Source organism: Lissotriton helveticus, chromosome 11 (assembly GCF_964261635.1).
Source record: "Lissotriton helveticus chromosome 11, aLisHel1.1, whole genome shotgun sequence".
NCBI lineage: Eukaryota > Metazoa > Chordata > Amphibia > Caudata > Salamandridae > Lissotriton > Lissotriton helveticus.
In genome coordinates, this window is record NC_136072.1 from 412,920,361 (window position 1) to 412,937,021 (window position 16,661).

A 16,661-nucleotide genomic window follows, 5' to 3' on the forward strand; every position below is an offset into this window, starting at 1 on the left:
TCATGCCCCCGCAATGCACTGCTTATGACCTCACATATTACATCATTCATGACATGGTCAGTGACATCACTGATGACTTCACTGATGACATCTGAAATGACATCACTGATGACATCATCCAGTTACTGTGAGTGTTTTTTTAAAGTTAATGAATGTTAAATATACATACCAAGGTGTATTAGTGAATCAGTGGGTGTATGAGTGCCTGATTGGATGATTCAGTGGGTGCATAAGCAGTGGTGCCTGCTATTTACTGGGGGGTGGGCGGGGGGATGGGGAGTATTGTAAATGAAAAATACAACAAAAAACACTTACCTTCAGGCCAGCCACCTGGCCAGGTGCCACCTCTCGGTCTACTTGCCGCCGCTGCCACTCGCACCTGGAAGCAGGAACAGGAAGCACCCAGGCTCCTCACTCTCACAACCAATTAAAATACTGCAATGCAGCGGTGTGCTTGGTCTGAGCACCGTGAATCGGTGCGCATGCAGGGAATGGGAGCCTGGGGCATGATCTGCACCCAGGCTGAAATGCAGCCTGGGTGCAGAACATGCAAAGCGCACATGACGGTTTTGCCAGCTTGAGAGGGCCGTCAAAGCATCATTGCGCACCTTGGAGTGGGCAAACCACTCCTCCCCTGCCCTGCTCTGGCAGTCCAACCCCACCCCGCCCCCCCACCAGGAAAGGAAAACTAAAATGATAATAACGCTAGTAATTATCATTTTAGTTTTCTTTAACTATTGCTCACAGCGCAGGGGGGATGAGCTCCTCCGCATTAGCGGAGGAGCTGCCAGTGTGAGTGAGCAACTGAATAAGTGAATAACTAAGTGTCTCAGTGAATGTATGGGTGCGTGACTTATTGTGTGAATGTCTGTATCTGTCTGTCAGTTGGTGTCTAAGTGGTTGTACAGGTGTGTGAGTGGGTATGTGAGTTTCAGTATGGGTGATTGATTGGTTGTCTGAGTACATGCATGGGTGTCTCAATGACTGTGTGGGTGGGTGAGGGTGTGTGTAACTGCCTGAATGGATGAGTGCGTGGGTGGGTGAGTCAGTGGCGCTATGGGTTACTGAGTGTGTGTGTAAGTGGCTGTACGGGTGAGTGAGTGTGTGTATGGCTGTGTCGGTGAGTGAATGGAGGTGTCAGTGGTATATGGGTGAGTAAATGCATATGTGAAATGCAGTATAGGTGAGTGTTGGAGTATATGAGCGACTGTGAGACCAAGTGATTGCGATCGTGGCCGTATGGGTGAGTGTGTGGTTGTGTCAGTGACAGTATAGGTAAGTGAGAATGTGTTAGTATCTGTATGAATAAATGAGTGGGTGTGTTTATAACTGTATAGGTGAGTAAATGGCTGTGTGATTGACTCTAGGTGAGTGAGTAGGTATGTGAGTAGGTCTATGAGTGACTGTGTGTGACTGTATGGGTGTATGAGTGGATATATCAGTGGCTGTATTAGAGAGTGAGGTGGTGTATGAGTGGCTGTATTGGTATGGATGAGTCAATGATTTTGAGAATGCTAGTGTAGAAGTTGGAGTGGGTGTATGAAAGGTTATATAGGGGTGTGAGTGGGTGTGTCAGAGATTCTGTGGATTATGTCATCAGTGATGTCAATTGAGATGTTATCAGTGATGTCACCAATGATGTCATTGACCATGTCACCAGTGATGTAATATGTGAGATCATAAGCAGTACCTTGCGGGCATAAGTTATAGTTAGCTCCGCTAACTATAACTGCTGAATTTCTCTAATTTTGTGCGTGTGAAATCTGAGCCTAACTATAACTTCCCTGTCCCATTTGGTTTTTTCAGTGAATTTCTTATGTTTTTTTATTTCTATTTGCTAACTATAATGGCCCTGTAACCTTTGTGTTTTTCAGTGAATTTCTAAGGTTTTTTAAATGCTAATTTCCAACTATAATGTCCCTTTAAACTTTCTCATGATTGTGCACTGTGGTGGCAATGACCTAAGCACATTAACTGGAGTAGGACTGGAAATCCTAATGAAGGATATATTTGCTGAATTGATGAAGCTTTTCCCTCACATTGTCCTGGTGTACTCTAACATATGCCAAAGACAGAAATGGAAGTGGTCCAATTAATTCTGTCCACAGATTGACAAAGCCAGGAAACATGTTAATAAAACTGTTTTTGCATTCCTCAAAGAACATCGCATGGGCTGTATCTATAACAATCTGCGTTTTGACATGCATGGAATTTATAGAAATTATGGAGTGCACTTAACAGATGAAGGCAACAGGGTGTTTCTAAGTAACCTGAATCTCTGCATCCGATCTTATGTGTAGAAGCCATATACACACAATCAACACAACGGCTCTTGTCAGAGTCACCCTAGTACCCAAAATATTATGATGTTTTTATCTAAATGTTTTTTTTTTGTTTTTGACAATCTTCGTGACGACGTCACGATCCCCGCTAACATGTTGTGAAAACGGAAAACAAAAGCAGAAATTCAATGACCACCAACACATCCAAAGCTAATATGTAGAAATATCCATTCTGAACATTGCACTACACATATTACTATATACATACTTCTTTCAAAGCATGTTTTAACTCATATTTTTGTACTAAGTTTCTTTAAAAACAATCTTTCAGACCTAATTTCCGTTCACGCAGTAATTCGGGCGGCGCGATGACGTTGTTAACCGCGACGATTGTGCCTTTTCCATAAAGTCTAAAACACATATGCCCACATATACTACAGTGTTTCACACACACGGGGTTTCTAACAGTATTCTCTAAAGTCATGTTTTTCTAGAGAATTTCTATAAAAACCATCTCAAAAACCTATTTTATGTTTTTGCGGTGACTCCACAGAGCGCGATGACGTCGGTAATCGCGTTTCCCCAGGACATGTCACGAAAATGGAAAACGAAAGCATACATTCAATGATCACCAACACATTCAGTAATTATAACTATATAATTAATTCTAACAATCACAGTACATAACTCACTATGTAAATAACTCTAAAAACATTTATCAGAATCTCAATATCTCTATAACAATGTGTATTAATGATTCAATTATATGGTTTTTTTGACATTCCACCAATATTTGCGGGGACGTCGGTAGTCGCGACATTCCCGTGACTGTAGACGAGGGACGCGGAGGCGGCGTTGTTGTGAATGTCACATGCGTTAAAAAAATACATTTTGTACACAGAACTTGTGTCACTAACACCCCCATTTCTCAAACATTTGGTAGGAGTACCTCTATCTGAACCCTTATGTTAGCTTTTGCGGAAATGTTCAGCCCTGGGAACCATTCCCGATCAATATAATGGCAGTTGCAATTTTCTGTTCAGGTTCCGTTCAGCCAATCAGAGCATTCCCGTTGGCGCATGCATTTATAATTATTCGCAAAACCATCATGAAATATCCGCGGCCAGAGATATAACTATAAGACTTGGCTTAAATTTCACAAAAACTACTGAACGGATTTACACCAAATAGGCAAAAGGCACTTCTTTGAACCAACAGCTACCTCCCTACCAAATTTGGTGTAAGTCCGTTCAGCGTTTTGGGCTGTAGCTCTGGCTAAAGTTTCCTATGGGAATTAACTTTAAAAATGCACCCTTATTTCACACCCCAAATTCTCAGTCCCCACTAAACAGATCACCCCCAAACTTTCCATTACAACCAGAACCTACCTTAACACTTTTTTGGGAACATTTTTATTAAGATCGGTCAAACGACGCCAAAGTAATAGGAAAGTCAAAAAATGCTTTTCTTATGGAAACTAGGTCCTAACTACTACTGGCGACTATGCGTAGTGCGGTAGGGAAAATGATGTTTGCACTGATTGCACAGTGCTGGATGCTTGTGTGCACTGTGCAATCATTGCAAACAGAATCTTGCACAGTGCAAGCAGTCGTTTTCTGCCGCTCGAGTAGATTTGTACTCGAGCTGCAGTTTTCTCAATGCGGACTGGTAGTATTTCATCGGGAGCGGTCGCGAGCATACGCGACCACTCGCAATGAGAAACCTGACCTCCCCGCATTGAGAATCTCGCCGGGAGGTTTATCTTCTACGCTCGCGATCTGCAACTTGATGTTGCTGATCGCGAACGAGGAAAAAGTTTCGCTGGGATGTCATTTTGCTTGCTCGCGGTCGCCAACTTGACGTTGAGGACCGCGAGCAAGCAAAAAATGCCTGCTACGCGTTTTTGCACTGTGCTACGTGCAATTCACATAGTTGCGCAAACTACGTGAGCATAGCGTAGTCCTATGCCCAGGGTTACTCTGCAGTCAGCGTGATGCGGGAAATCAAAGAGGATGTGCTCTGACATCAGTGTAATATTGTAAACCCCAGGGAGGCCATGTTCTGCAGTCAGCATAACATGGTAAATGAAACCTCAGAGAGGACATGCTCTACACTCAGTGTAATGAGGTAAATGAACCCCGAGAATGGGTGTCTACTTTGTAACAAGGTAAAGGCAAAGGCCGTCCAAGCTCTGCAGTGGCGATAACCATGAGAGAGGGAGACAGACCGGGCTCTGGAGACAAGGCCCAGCTCTGCAGCCTGTGTGAGAAGGAGGGTCCATTTGATCCCAGGTAGTGGCTGCAGGCAGAGTAACAAGGATGAGCCCTAAGTAGGCCAGACTCTATGGCTGATGAACACTGCTGACCCCAGGGTGACCACCATCTGCAGGCAGTGCGTCAGGGTTGCCTCAGAGGACTCCGGCTCTGCAGCTGGTTTATCATAGGAGAGATTCCGAACCAGAGGCGTAGGGACCACCTCCCTATCTTAAATTGGGGCTGCCAGTGGGCACAATGAGCTGGGGAACTGGGTCTACTACAATGTTAATTACATGTTTATAGGGCTTTTCTGTCTGCAGTACTGGAGAGAAAATGCTCATGAATCATACTATTAGGGAACAACATGACAGAGATGGGTCGGAGGTGGCTGATATGCACAGGAAAGTAAGCACACAAATTAGGAAATTAAGAAAATAGGAAAAAAGACAGGAAGAGGGTTAGATTAAAAAAGGTGATCATGAAAGGATGTTAAGAAAGAAAAAATAAGGATGAGACACAAAAGGTGGGCAGGTAGAAAGAGGAAAGAAAGAACTGAACGAGAAAGGAAGGTTGAAATGAAGGCAGACAATAAGGAAGAAAAGTTAAAAGTTAGAATTCAAAGGGGAAAGGAAGAGTTACAGAATAAATGGATGGAAGGATGAAGTGATGGATGGAACGAAGGGTGAAAGGACTGATAGGTAAATGGGTGAATGGATGAACAATAAAGAATGGACCAATGGGAAAGAATGAGTGAACAGTTGGATAGATGGATATGCTGATTGGTGCATGGGTTAAAGAATAAATGGATGGGTGGATGGATGGATGGATTAATGAATGGATGAATGGATTATTGGACAGAAGGGAGAAAGAATGGGTGGATAGAAGGATGGAAGGAGGATGACAGAGTGAAGGAAATTATCCTAAGGTGGGCCGGGTGTACATACTTGGCGTGCTCATTGTAGATGCATGGTTCAAGATGGGGTATTTTCATTTTCTAGTGACTTCCTTGATCAGCAGGGTTGGACTGGCCTATTGGGGAATCGGGCAGTGCCCAATGGGCTGGTCTCACAGAACAGTGTGTGGGCTGGTTTTCTGGCAGTTTGTGGGTTTGTTTTGTGTTCTGTTATTATTGTTTATTTCCCGTATATTAACGCCTTAACCGCAGCGGTTTTTCCTCCGCGGTGCAGGCGTTCTAAAGGGTGGGCGGGGCTTCGTCGGCCGTTGGCCGACGACAGCACTGGGGAGGAAGTGCTCCCGTCAGCCAAAGGCCATCGAGAGCACAAAAGGGGTTAAAACCAACATTGCCTGCAGCGAACACACATGTATGCAGTCGTCCATACCTTCAAAATATTCATACAGCGTGTCTTTACAAGTGCAAAACGGGCCTTATTTGCAAAAGTGGCCAACTTTTTTATCTCTCTGATTTGCTAACGTGGGCCACTTTTATTTCGGTGCCAAGGCCTATTTTATGCCCCAGTCCGACCCTGGCAGTCAGTGTGAGGAGGAGTGAACAAGCCCAAGCATCTTATGTAAAAGGCAAGAGACCACTCGTTGCAGTCATTGTGACAGGCGCGAGGTCAAGAGAGAGCAGTTCTGCAACCGACCTGATTGGTTGCAGGTTGGCCAGTTATATCAAGCGAAGCTCTCTGTGGTCTTCCGGTATTTGAAGACCACTAGGCAGGCATCTCATGGCGGGGTAGTCAATCAATCAATCAATCATATCATTTGTAAAGCGCACTACTCACCCCTGAGGGTCTCATGGTGCTGGGGTGGGAAATGCTGCTACTGTTCGAAAAGCCAGGTCTTGAGGAGTTTTCTGACGGTCAGCAGGTCTTGGGTCTGCCATAGGTGGATGGGGAGGGTGTTCCAGGTCTTGGCGGCGAGTTGGGGGAGAACGATCTGCCGCCGATAAGTGTTTGCGGGTTTGAATGCAAGAGCTGGATACACACGATCCCCTCCAGGAATCCTGCCAGAGTGAGCCACCCACCTCTAGTGCAGACAATCATGCGGAATTATGAGCGTTGCTTGTACTGTTTTTTACCCACAAAATGATTGACACTCTTTGGTATTCACCACTCCCTGCAATTTAGCTCTCTCAAAGCATGTCAGCTGGATCAGAGGGTGAAACGTGTCTCCCATAGTTAAACATGGATGAGCTGTGAATTGTTTGAGATTCTAGCTAGCATTTTGGAGCCAGGACCCAAGGTTACAGTGTAATAATGCGCTTTAAAATGTTTTTTTTTATCACCCATCAATCAGTTGCCTCATTCTGTATATCAAAGCCCTGGTAAAAACGACACTACATAAGAATTACGACATTGTTCTAAGATCTCACTTTCGGAAAACTCCTGGGTCTAAGCGCTGTACTGTGCTATTTGTATTTACTGCATCACTGAAATATTTATAAGCAGGAATACCTCATGGACACCTAGAGAATGACGTACAAGGCTGTGTTTCCCCAAACCGAACTATTTCACCAGAAGCCCCTCCAGCCCCCAGTATGCATTGATTTAAAACTGAACGCCGAGGGTGGGAAACATATAATACTCAAGCGACGATGGAGGTAAGTAAAGAGCCATTTGTTTTTACAGCCATACTTGTAAAAATATCCCCATAAATCCACGGTGTGTAGGAAAGCAGGGGCTCTGCCTGCACCGGAACCACGGGCTCTCCCTCCCCACGGCCCGCACTGCAGCCATGGACACTGTGGACACCCACCGGACTGTGGAGTCTGCATCTGTGTGGAGAGTGGAGACCATGGGCGCTCTCTCTCTCTCTCTTTCTTTCTTTCTCGCTCCCTCTCTCTGTCTGACTCTCTCTCTCTCTCTGTATATATATGTACAGCAATATATATATATATATATATATATATATATATATATATATATATATATATATATATAGCTTTCTCTAACTCTTTCTCTATCTCTCTTTCGCTGTACTTTCTTTCTCTCTCTCAGTCTGTCTATCTCACTCACTCAGTGTCCTTTCCCTTTCTCTCTCTCCCTCTCTCGCTGTCATTCTTTCCTTACCTCTCTGCCTCTCTGCGTCTTTCTTTCTCTCACTCTCTCGGTATTCTCTCTCTCTCTCTCGCTCTGTACCCTTCTTTCTCTCTCTCCCTGTCCTCTTTCTCTCTTGGTCTTGGTCTCCTTCTTTCTTGTTATCTCTCATCCCTTGCTTTCTCTTCATTTCTCTATGGATTTATCTCGATTTCAGCCTCCATCTCCCTCCCTCCATTCCTGTGTCCAGGGCTTTAAGTGGGATGAAAAAACTGAGGGGGTCTCTCAAAGGGGCGTGGTCAATGTAATTAAGGGCGTGGCTTAAAACATGTAAGCTAAAAATCTGTGTATAGCACAGTGTGCTGCCCGACTTGTATTTTGCTGTTCCTGTCTTTGTGTCCAGATATATGATACAACAAGTGACATCATACCTACAAGCCAGGACTATTGGCTTTGTCAATGGTTTCTAGTTGCATAAGATAAATAAGCAGCAACTATGGCGTGTAAATGATATTGAAAACACTTCCACTTAAAGCCCTGGTGGTGACACCACGACAATGTTGCTGCACCTGAGATTCAAAAAGAGAAGGGAAATCAAGAGAGAAAATCACTATTTTTAAAGGATTTCCCTTCCCCTACAATGCTCACCACGCGCACATCGATGTGCCTGCTGTCACTGCAGTCCGGGGCCCCCTTAAAAAAAATGCTGGTGCCCGGACCCGGTGAGACCCAGCCCACTTAAAGCCCTGCCTGTGTCTATCTGTGCCTGCCTTGCTCTGACTCTCTCTCCAACACAGTCTTCTTCTCCCTCTTTATATTTCTCTATCTTTGATGTACTCTCGCTCTGTCTGTATCTTTCTCAGTCTCTTTATCTCTTTCTCCTCCCTTCTCTCTCTTTCTGCTTCTCACCGTCTCTTTGTATATTATGACTCTGTCTTTGGCTCCCCCTATCTGTCTCTCTTTTTCTATGTCTCTCTTTGTGTCTCTGTCGCGCTCTCTTCTTCTGACTCTCTCCATCTCACTCTCTCTATATATGCCTCTCTCTTTAGCTGTCTCGTGCTCCCTCTGTCGCTTTCCCTCTCTGTCTCTCTTTCTCTATATCTTTCTGACACTCATCTCTAGTTTTCTCTCTCACTTTCTCTTCCTCTGCCTGTCTATATTTTTGACTCTGGCTATCCCCGTCCATTCATTTGTCTGTTTCTCTCTAACTCTTTCTCAGTACCTCTCTGTCTCTTTCTGTAGCTCTATATTTTCCTGTTTTATGCTCTCTCTGCATCTTTTGTTCTCTGCCACTCTCTCTCTCTGTCTTTCTTTCTCTTATTTCTCCCTGTGTACCTTTTTATGTCTTTTTCTCCCTCGCCGTTTATCCCTCCCTTTCTGTCTGTGTCTCTCCCTCTCCCTCTCTCTGTCTCTCGCTCTCTTTCACTCTCTCACCGCTGTCTAGTCAACCTGCTCCACTCATTAGGACTGAAGATTGTCCATATCAGGACAAACGACCCCTCTGAATTAACGCCTCCCTGCAGGTAATGTACGTTTTCCCCATTTTGTTGCAAACAAAACCCTTCAAATGTCCTAGGAGGCTGCGCACTACAAAAATAATAATGGCGCTGATTACAAGTGCGCATGCTTCTAAGGCACCCTACCAGCAGTGTGTCGCCCTGTCCGACCCTGGGAGAGTCCTGCTGTCTTATCGAGCCACTCACTCTGCCAGGTATGTAAGAATGGACCTGGAGGTGAGACATGCACACAGAGACGTTTTGAGGCATGGGCAAAGTGGGCTCTGGCCCAGTGCCCCTGCCTTTCAGGGGCCTCCCTGATAAAGCCAACCCTGTTCCTTGATGACCTTGAATAATTCTTAAACAGATTGTTTTAAATAAAGTTTTCCTTTATTTTTAATGTGGGGTGCTGTGTAAGAGTATATTACAGACATTTTGCAGAGAAATGTGCTTATGTTTTATGTTACATGAATATAAAAGCTTCTTTTAGATCAAAACAGGACCTCTCATAAGAGAAATAGGAGGGTGTCAGAGATTATTTTCAATAATATTAGTGAGCTGCTGCTGTGTTACAATATTGTCACTATCCCTGAATATTAGATGCAAACACATTTAGAATGTGGACGTGTGTGCAGGTGCACTCAGTGACCTGGCCAGGGCACGACAGAGCTGAAATTAGATAATAAATTAAAGGTGGTCCGGGCAGGGGGCTAAAAAATACGTCTAGCCCAGGGCACCAAAAAATCCTTAAAATGTCCCTGCATGCACACCCTGTAATTTGGGGGGCACACCTAGCAGGTCCTGGCGAGGAAATGGACGACCATTGGCTATAACAGGTCTTAATATCAACGTGCACTTAATAGACTCTAACAGCATAAAATCATTCTGGAAGGCATCAGTATGTGTTCAGAGGATCGAATGGCAGGAGGAAAGGAAAGTGCTCTCTCCGGAAAGTACGTTTGTTCTGTCCTTGAATGATATATTCATGTACATATATTTAATCTCTTTTCACATATAGATATATTACGGACCGGTGTGCAGAACCTTAGGGCATGCATCTAGAGTAAAATAACCCCGCATCACCCCCGCCCCTCACCACCACCCATCCACCAGGCGCTTCAATGGAGCACAGCCCGTGAGTCACCAGCGTGGGTAGGTCATTCATGGACTGAAAGTCACACCGTCTGTCACACGGGACCTCACAGAGCTCTCTGGGTCTACATCTTATCATTCATACCAAACAGGAAAACCAGGAATTATCGCTTTATACATCCAGCTGCACCGGAAACAAGGATACATTAGGTCGCAAAGCAATGTTTCCAAATACACTGCGGAATCCAAAAAACAGGAGTCATATTATGTATCTGTATCTCATAACGTGTAGCATATATGCGACTAACACATTAAAACAGTGTCAATACCAGTAACAAAACACAGTCTGCAGTGCCTGCCCAAATATAAGAGCACAGCTACTGCAAACCGAAAAGCTGCTGTGTGAGGTGGTATGGCCAGCTGGCTCATACCGACTGAATTATTCGAGATGATGGTCGACGACCCCCCCCCCCCCACACACACACATACTATCCCCCCTGCCTACCCCCACCCCCCACCACCACGCACGCACATTCACGGTATGAATGGAACGAGGAAACAGGCTGGAAAACACCATTGTCATAGCTAGTATTTCCTCTAACCATTCATAATTTTCTGCAGAAAATTGGAACATATTTAGGGATTCACGCAAGACATCCGTGTGTACAATGATTGCGCAGAACAGCCAAGCTGACTTGGAGGCGGAAAAGTGTTCCAGCCTCAACAAAATATGCTTGAATCTTAACTGAATATAGCTGAGCTTCCCCCAATTCGCCTGTTCACCGTCAGAGACATCTCCCAAGACCCTTAACTCTCCTTGAGGTAGTTCAGAATGTGCCCCACTTAGGGCACTTGAGTCTATTTTCTTTAGAGAATAGCCCAGTGCTGAAGTTGATCTCTTCAGTTCAGGTACCGAATCCACCATATCTCAGAGGGCATTTTACATCTCAATCGGAGATTGCAACTAACACAATGAGTTGATTATGCCTAACAAAGTGCTGTGAAGTGGTGGTATAGGGGAGTGTAGGCGCTATAGAAAACAAAATAAGCATGCAAACAAATAAATAAATACATAAATAAATAGTTTGCAAATTATATTTGAAGCATCCCTTGCTATCATGTAGCTGTTAGTGAAGCGTGCTAGGCTACCCCTAGCCCCCCACTGATCTTGCCAATTAATCTGTAAGAGTAACTAAAACATGCTGCAGGTGACTCTGGGTGTAAGCGTAATTCCTAGTCGGTGGTCGGCATTACAAATTTGGCTGCTGGATTTTATTTTTATTTTATTTGGTGCATTTTTATAAAGCGCGGACATTACCCGAAGGTGTCAGAGCTCTCCTCAGGGCAGCTGCCCAGCACTGCAGTCCAGGGCTGTCGAACCCAGAGCCTGACGGCACCGGCCGCGCGGACACACAGGCACGCGACCTGGGGCTTCCGGGAAGAGGCGCTCTGGGAGCCCCGGGCAGGTGCCGCGAGCGGCAGAAGGCGCGGGACCCGGCGCGCGCGGGCTGTACCTGTGCTCGCTGAGGTGCTGGGGGGTTTCTCTCACAGCCGGCAGCTGGCGGGGCTGCTAGAGCGCCAGGTGACGAGGAGCGTCCCGCTCGCCGGCCGGCGTCCCCATCCTCTTCCAGGGCTCCACCGAGAAAGGCGACGTGTGGTACCGGCCAAGTCTCCGAAGGGAAATAAAAAACACGTCTTCTGCGTGCGTGTATGTGAGGGAGAGGGAGGTGGAGGCAAAGAGAGGCGGGAGGGGGGAGAGAGCGAGCGAAAGGGGGGTTAATGCCTGAGAGCAGCTGTGTACTCAACAGAAGAGTCAGTCAGTCTGTGATGAGGAGAGAGCCAGTGCCAGAGGGAACATTGCACTCAATGCGTATCCCATTCCCACTTAAGGGAGACAGGGAGGGGGCGCAGAGGGAGAGCGGCAGAGATGGAGGGAGGGTGGCAGGGTATATATATTTGGCAGTATATGGTATATTTGTAATATATTGATTAAAAGAGGAATGCATGGGATGAGGGAGGCAGCAAGAATAAGAAGCGAGATGCTAATGAAGAGGTCGCAAGGCTCAGACGTCCCTAAACAGATTCGAACCGGTGTGTCAGTAAAAACGCACACCCACATTTCTCTAGAGCACACGCATAATCCATTGAACCGTAACACATTTAAACTTAAGCTAAATGTTGCAACTGATCTCTGCAGCAGGAACAGTGACCTACTGCGCTTGGTTGCTGAGATTCGATCATGTCAACATCTGTTTACTAATATATATGAGCAGAAGCAAGTGCATTGAGCTATCTTAATGACATTCAAAGCTGATGAACAGATTTAACGGGGATTTTGCAAGCGAGTTGATATGCAGAGCTAGTTGACTGAGGCTGTAAGTGTGTCGTGAGATGGCACACATTTCTACAGTAGGCGCTGTGCGTATCGGAACTATTTTAGTGGGATTCGAAGCCAGTGACTTGGTTTCCAAAGATCTCGAAAGCAAATGCATTGACCCCTTGAGCTTTCTTACTGAGACGCAAATTAGTGGATTTTATGGTACTCACAGATCTCTGCAGAGAGTGAATCCAGTCACAGATCTATCCGATCACACTGGAATTGTAACATGTACCGTAGGCGGTAGATTAGGTGTGCAAGGAGTGTGTGTTGAGCCGGGGGGACGAGTGGTGTCGGGCTCAATAGAATGCATCGAGTTATAAGACCATAATGCCGTAAATATCAGAGGAGATACAACGAATGCATAACACGAGGAGACAAATTTGTAAAAGAAGAGGGAGTAGGGAGGGAGCGTTGAAAAAGAGGTGAGCGAAAGTCCGAGGTAGCGAGAAGGCAGCAGGACCGGGTCTGCTCAGTGACGTGCACGGGCATCTGGCAGTCCGATCAGACCCACCTGCCTCCTTCGGCCTCCCATTGGCTGCGCGCTAGCACAGCTTCAAGTCCCTCTCTGTCCTAATGGCTTTATGGAATCTATATTTGCGGTTCCGAGGCAGTGACGCCTGATTGATTCGGCGCTTGTTGTGTTTAAACAGAGCAGAACATAATCTGTTTTTGTGCCTAATGTATCATGACACCCGCGAGGAGAGAGCCGGCACGGGAAATGCACGCAAATGTGAGAACAAGTCTGAAGCGAAAGGCAAGAGGGAGAGCTCAGTGCAGAAATGCACAGGAGAAGAAGGCTCGAAGCAAAGAGCAGAGGCCCTCCTCTTCCAATTAAAACGCGCAGTAAGCTGCTTTTGCAAACGACTGCTTTGAGGCCGAGTTCTGTTTGCATCAGTAAGGATCCTTATTATAAGATGGGAGAAAGCAGTCATGGGTGGAAAGAAAAGGCACAGATAGTTTAGCCCAGGGGCCGCACTTTCCATTATTACCTGACACTTGACCTCAGTAATGGCATTAACAAAATATGACATGTTCAGAAAAATGAAATACTCAGTTTAGACATGGGAGTGTAGAGTGAAGCAGTCAGATTTTGTCTTCTCATTGCTTGAGGCATTGCCTCCCTCTCAGCGTTCCGGCAAGACCAAGTAAAACTGTAGTCTCTGTTCTGTCTTAAGGCTACCTTAATGCCCTCCCCTGTACCAAGGCACTTCCTGCTTTTGGCAGTATCAGAGTCCTCACGAGGTACCACTGCAGAATCTTTGAAAAACCAAATAAGGTGGGGGATATGTTTTAAAAAGTTATGCGTCCATTACTTACCCGTAATGGCATTACTCCTAGCCCTACTCCCTCGCCTTCCTTCTTAACCAATGACCCCCATGCCTCCAATAGACCCCTCCCTCTTGTAAATCAAAACGCCCTTCGCCCCCTCCTCATCCTGTATGTAAACAAACCAACCCAGACACTCAGTTGCTCCATACTGGAAGGGCGAGAGGACCGAGAAGGAAGGGCAGGGAGAAGGACCAGGAGTAATGCCATTACCAGTAAATAATGGACGCATTAGCTTACGTCCCGCCCTTGCTTTCCTTCTTAACCAATGAGGACAGAGCAAGTAAATTAGAAATGGAAAATAGAGTGCCTAGAACTAAGACAGAAACATCTTGACACCCACAGAGGGCAAAACTCCGTGACCCAACACATCATCCAAAGAAGTCAACTCAGCAATCCGATAGAGATGCCCAAATGAGGTAGGAGTGGACCAAGTCGAGAATCGACTATGGTAAACCTATACTCTCTGGAACACCCAAAATCCACCTAACTCCACTCAAAACTGTGCTCAACCTAGCCGCTAGGCTCATCACCGACTTCAAACGTTATGACCACATTTCCCCTGCCCTTAAAGCCCTCAAATGGCTGCCCATTGAAGGTAGATCCTCCTACAAGGTTGCATGCATTACACACAAAGCACTTCACCAAAACACCCCGCTGTACCTCTCAGATAAAATCCACAAAGCGGGCTGCTCCCAGCAGTTGAGGAGCACTAACGCTCTCGTTCTTGTCCCCCCTCTGTTAAATAAGAAATCCACGCAATCCCGCTCCTTCTCCGGAAACACCCCAGCCATCTGAAATACCCTCCCTAAAGACCTTCGGCGTAATCACTCATACTCCAGCTTATAAAAAGGCCTCAAATTGCACCTTCTCATCAAATACTGTGGTCCATAATTCCCTACCTTGGTCGCTAACGTCCTCTCTGCCTTCCCCTTTTATGGCTCTCCTCCATTGCCCTCCAGTCTCTCACCCCTCCACTCGCCCTCATTACTTTTCTCCAGTATTCTTCTCCCTCCCTTCCCCATAAACCACCCGCCCGGTCTCTGACTATGCCTTATCCCACTCCCTCCCTTCACCCCTTGCTTCCCTCCCATCCACGCCTATTTGTTCCAGGTATACTCCTACCCTCCACTTCCTCAGTCTCCCTCCATCTTCTATACTACCTCCCCTTCCCCTATTTACTCTTCACTCTCCTTCCCAAGACTAACTTACTCTGTACTCTCTATTGCTTTATGTAATCTTTATGTAAATATCCCTTTTTGTAATAATTAACTTGTCCTTTTTGTCCTAATGGTTCAGAATGCTTTATCATTGACCAAATGTCTTATTGTTGTTCCTCTTCAAACTCCTGTAAAGCGCTCTGATACCCTTGGGTCTAGCCAGCGCTATATAAAACCTTTAAATAAATAAATAAATAATAAGTCGCAGTCCAACAAGCTCCACCACTGTGGTCCTCTGGAAGACAGCCACTGTAGTCGCCATCCAGCATGCAAAAGGCCCTGAACACCAATGGGAGAAACCATATCCTTCCCATTATAAGCCAACAAGACCAAGAACGTATCCACCCACGTAAAGAAGCTGTAAATTGTCGCAGCGCTCATGGCAATAATACACACCACCACGGAGGTAAGCTCTTTGCTTGTTCCTTTATTCCCTGCCAGCCTCACACTGCTTTACAGACTACTCACTTCCTGTGAAGCTTCTTCCTCTTCCTATTTCCTGCTCGCCTGTCCTGTCCTGGACAGGGTCAGGCGGAACGATACGACATCTCCCCTGTTTTGCAAAGTCTCACTTCCTCTATATCTCTTCGACCAGACGTCGAGGTTTTCTTATTAGACGTTGCGGACGTTCCTTGTGTCTTGGTGCTGGACTGTGGTGATTTGTGATTTCCACCATTCGCATGGGACTGTGGTGGCTATGGTCACTGCTGTCACTCTGGTTGGAGGAGTCACCTGAGGGTTGATTCGACGTGGTCTCGTGTCGGCTGCGCCGGTTACATTTTTTGAAATGTGAGATGTTTCTCGTTATTTGCTTGTGGTCAGCTTTGGCTGTGACCATTGTTCCTTTCCTCTTAATGACTTGCATGGGAGTGTCGAGATATCGACTGTCTGCCTTGGCTCGTCGATCACCTCGCACTATCACCCAGTCTCCTTCTTGTACGTCAGAGTCCTTGGCGTGTCTACGTTGGTCGGCGTATGTCTTCATTCTGTGCTTTTTGTTGTGATCTATTTCCACGAGGGTGTTATGATCAACCGTGACATTTCGTTGTTGAGGAGTCGCATTCAGCATGGGTAGTCTTGTTCGAGGCGCCCTTCCTAGCATCACAGTGGCTGGGCACTGGTCGGTGGTGTTGTGCGGCGTGTTTCGATATGCTCTTAGTACTTCGTTCAATGTCTGTTGGATGTCTCGGTGGGTTAATTCTGCTTGCTGGATTGCCCTCTTTAGTGTCCCCATGAATCGCTCCACCATGCCATTTGCCTGTGGCCACAGTGGAGTGATTTTCTGGTGTTTGAAATTAAGATGGGTTGCAAAGTTTGTAAATTCATGGCCGTTGAAAGGAGGCCCGTTGTCTGTCTTTACTCGCAGTGGGATGCCCCAGGCTGCAAATATCTCATTGAGCACTGGAATCACTGTCGTTGCTCGGGTAGATGATATTAGGTGTGCGAATGGGAATCGGGAGTATTCATCCATGGCAACAATGATGTACTGTCCTGATTGTAGTGGTCCAAAGAAGTCGACCGCAATTTGGTGCCATACTCCTTCCGGTAGCTCTTGGCATGTGATGCAGTCTTTCAGAGTTGTCTCTACCATGTGATCAAGGGTGGGGAACC

General features: G+C 46.1%; 1 protein-coding gene across 1 annotated transcript in view; it reads right to left on the reverse strand.

Annotated features, from left to right (window-relative positions):
* Nucleotides 1-11,777, reverse strand: part of SLC35G2 (solute carrier family 35 member G2) — a 221,485-nt gene extending 209,708 nt beyond the window's left edge. Inside the window, exon 1 of the mRNA XM_078667897.1 lies at nt 11,639-11,777. The gene's annotated coding sequence lies outside the window, so the exon portion shown is untranslated. The remainder of the gene's footprint in view (nt 1-11,638) is intronic.
* Between the last annotated feature and the right edge of the window lie 4,884 nt (nt 11,778-16,661).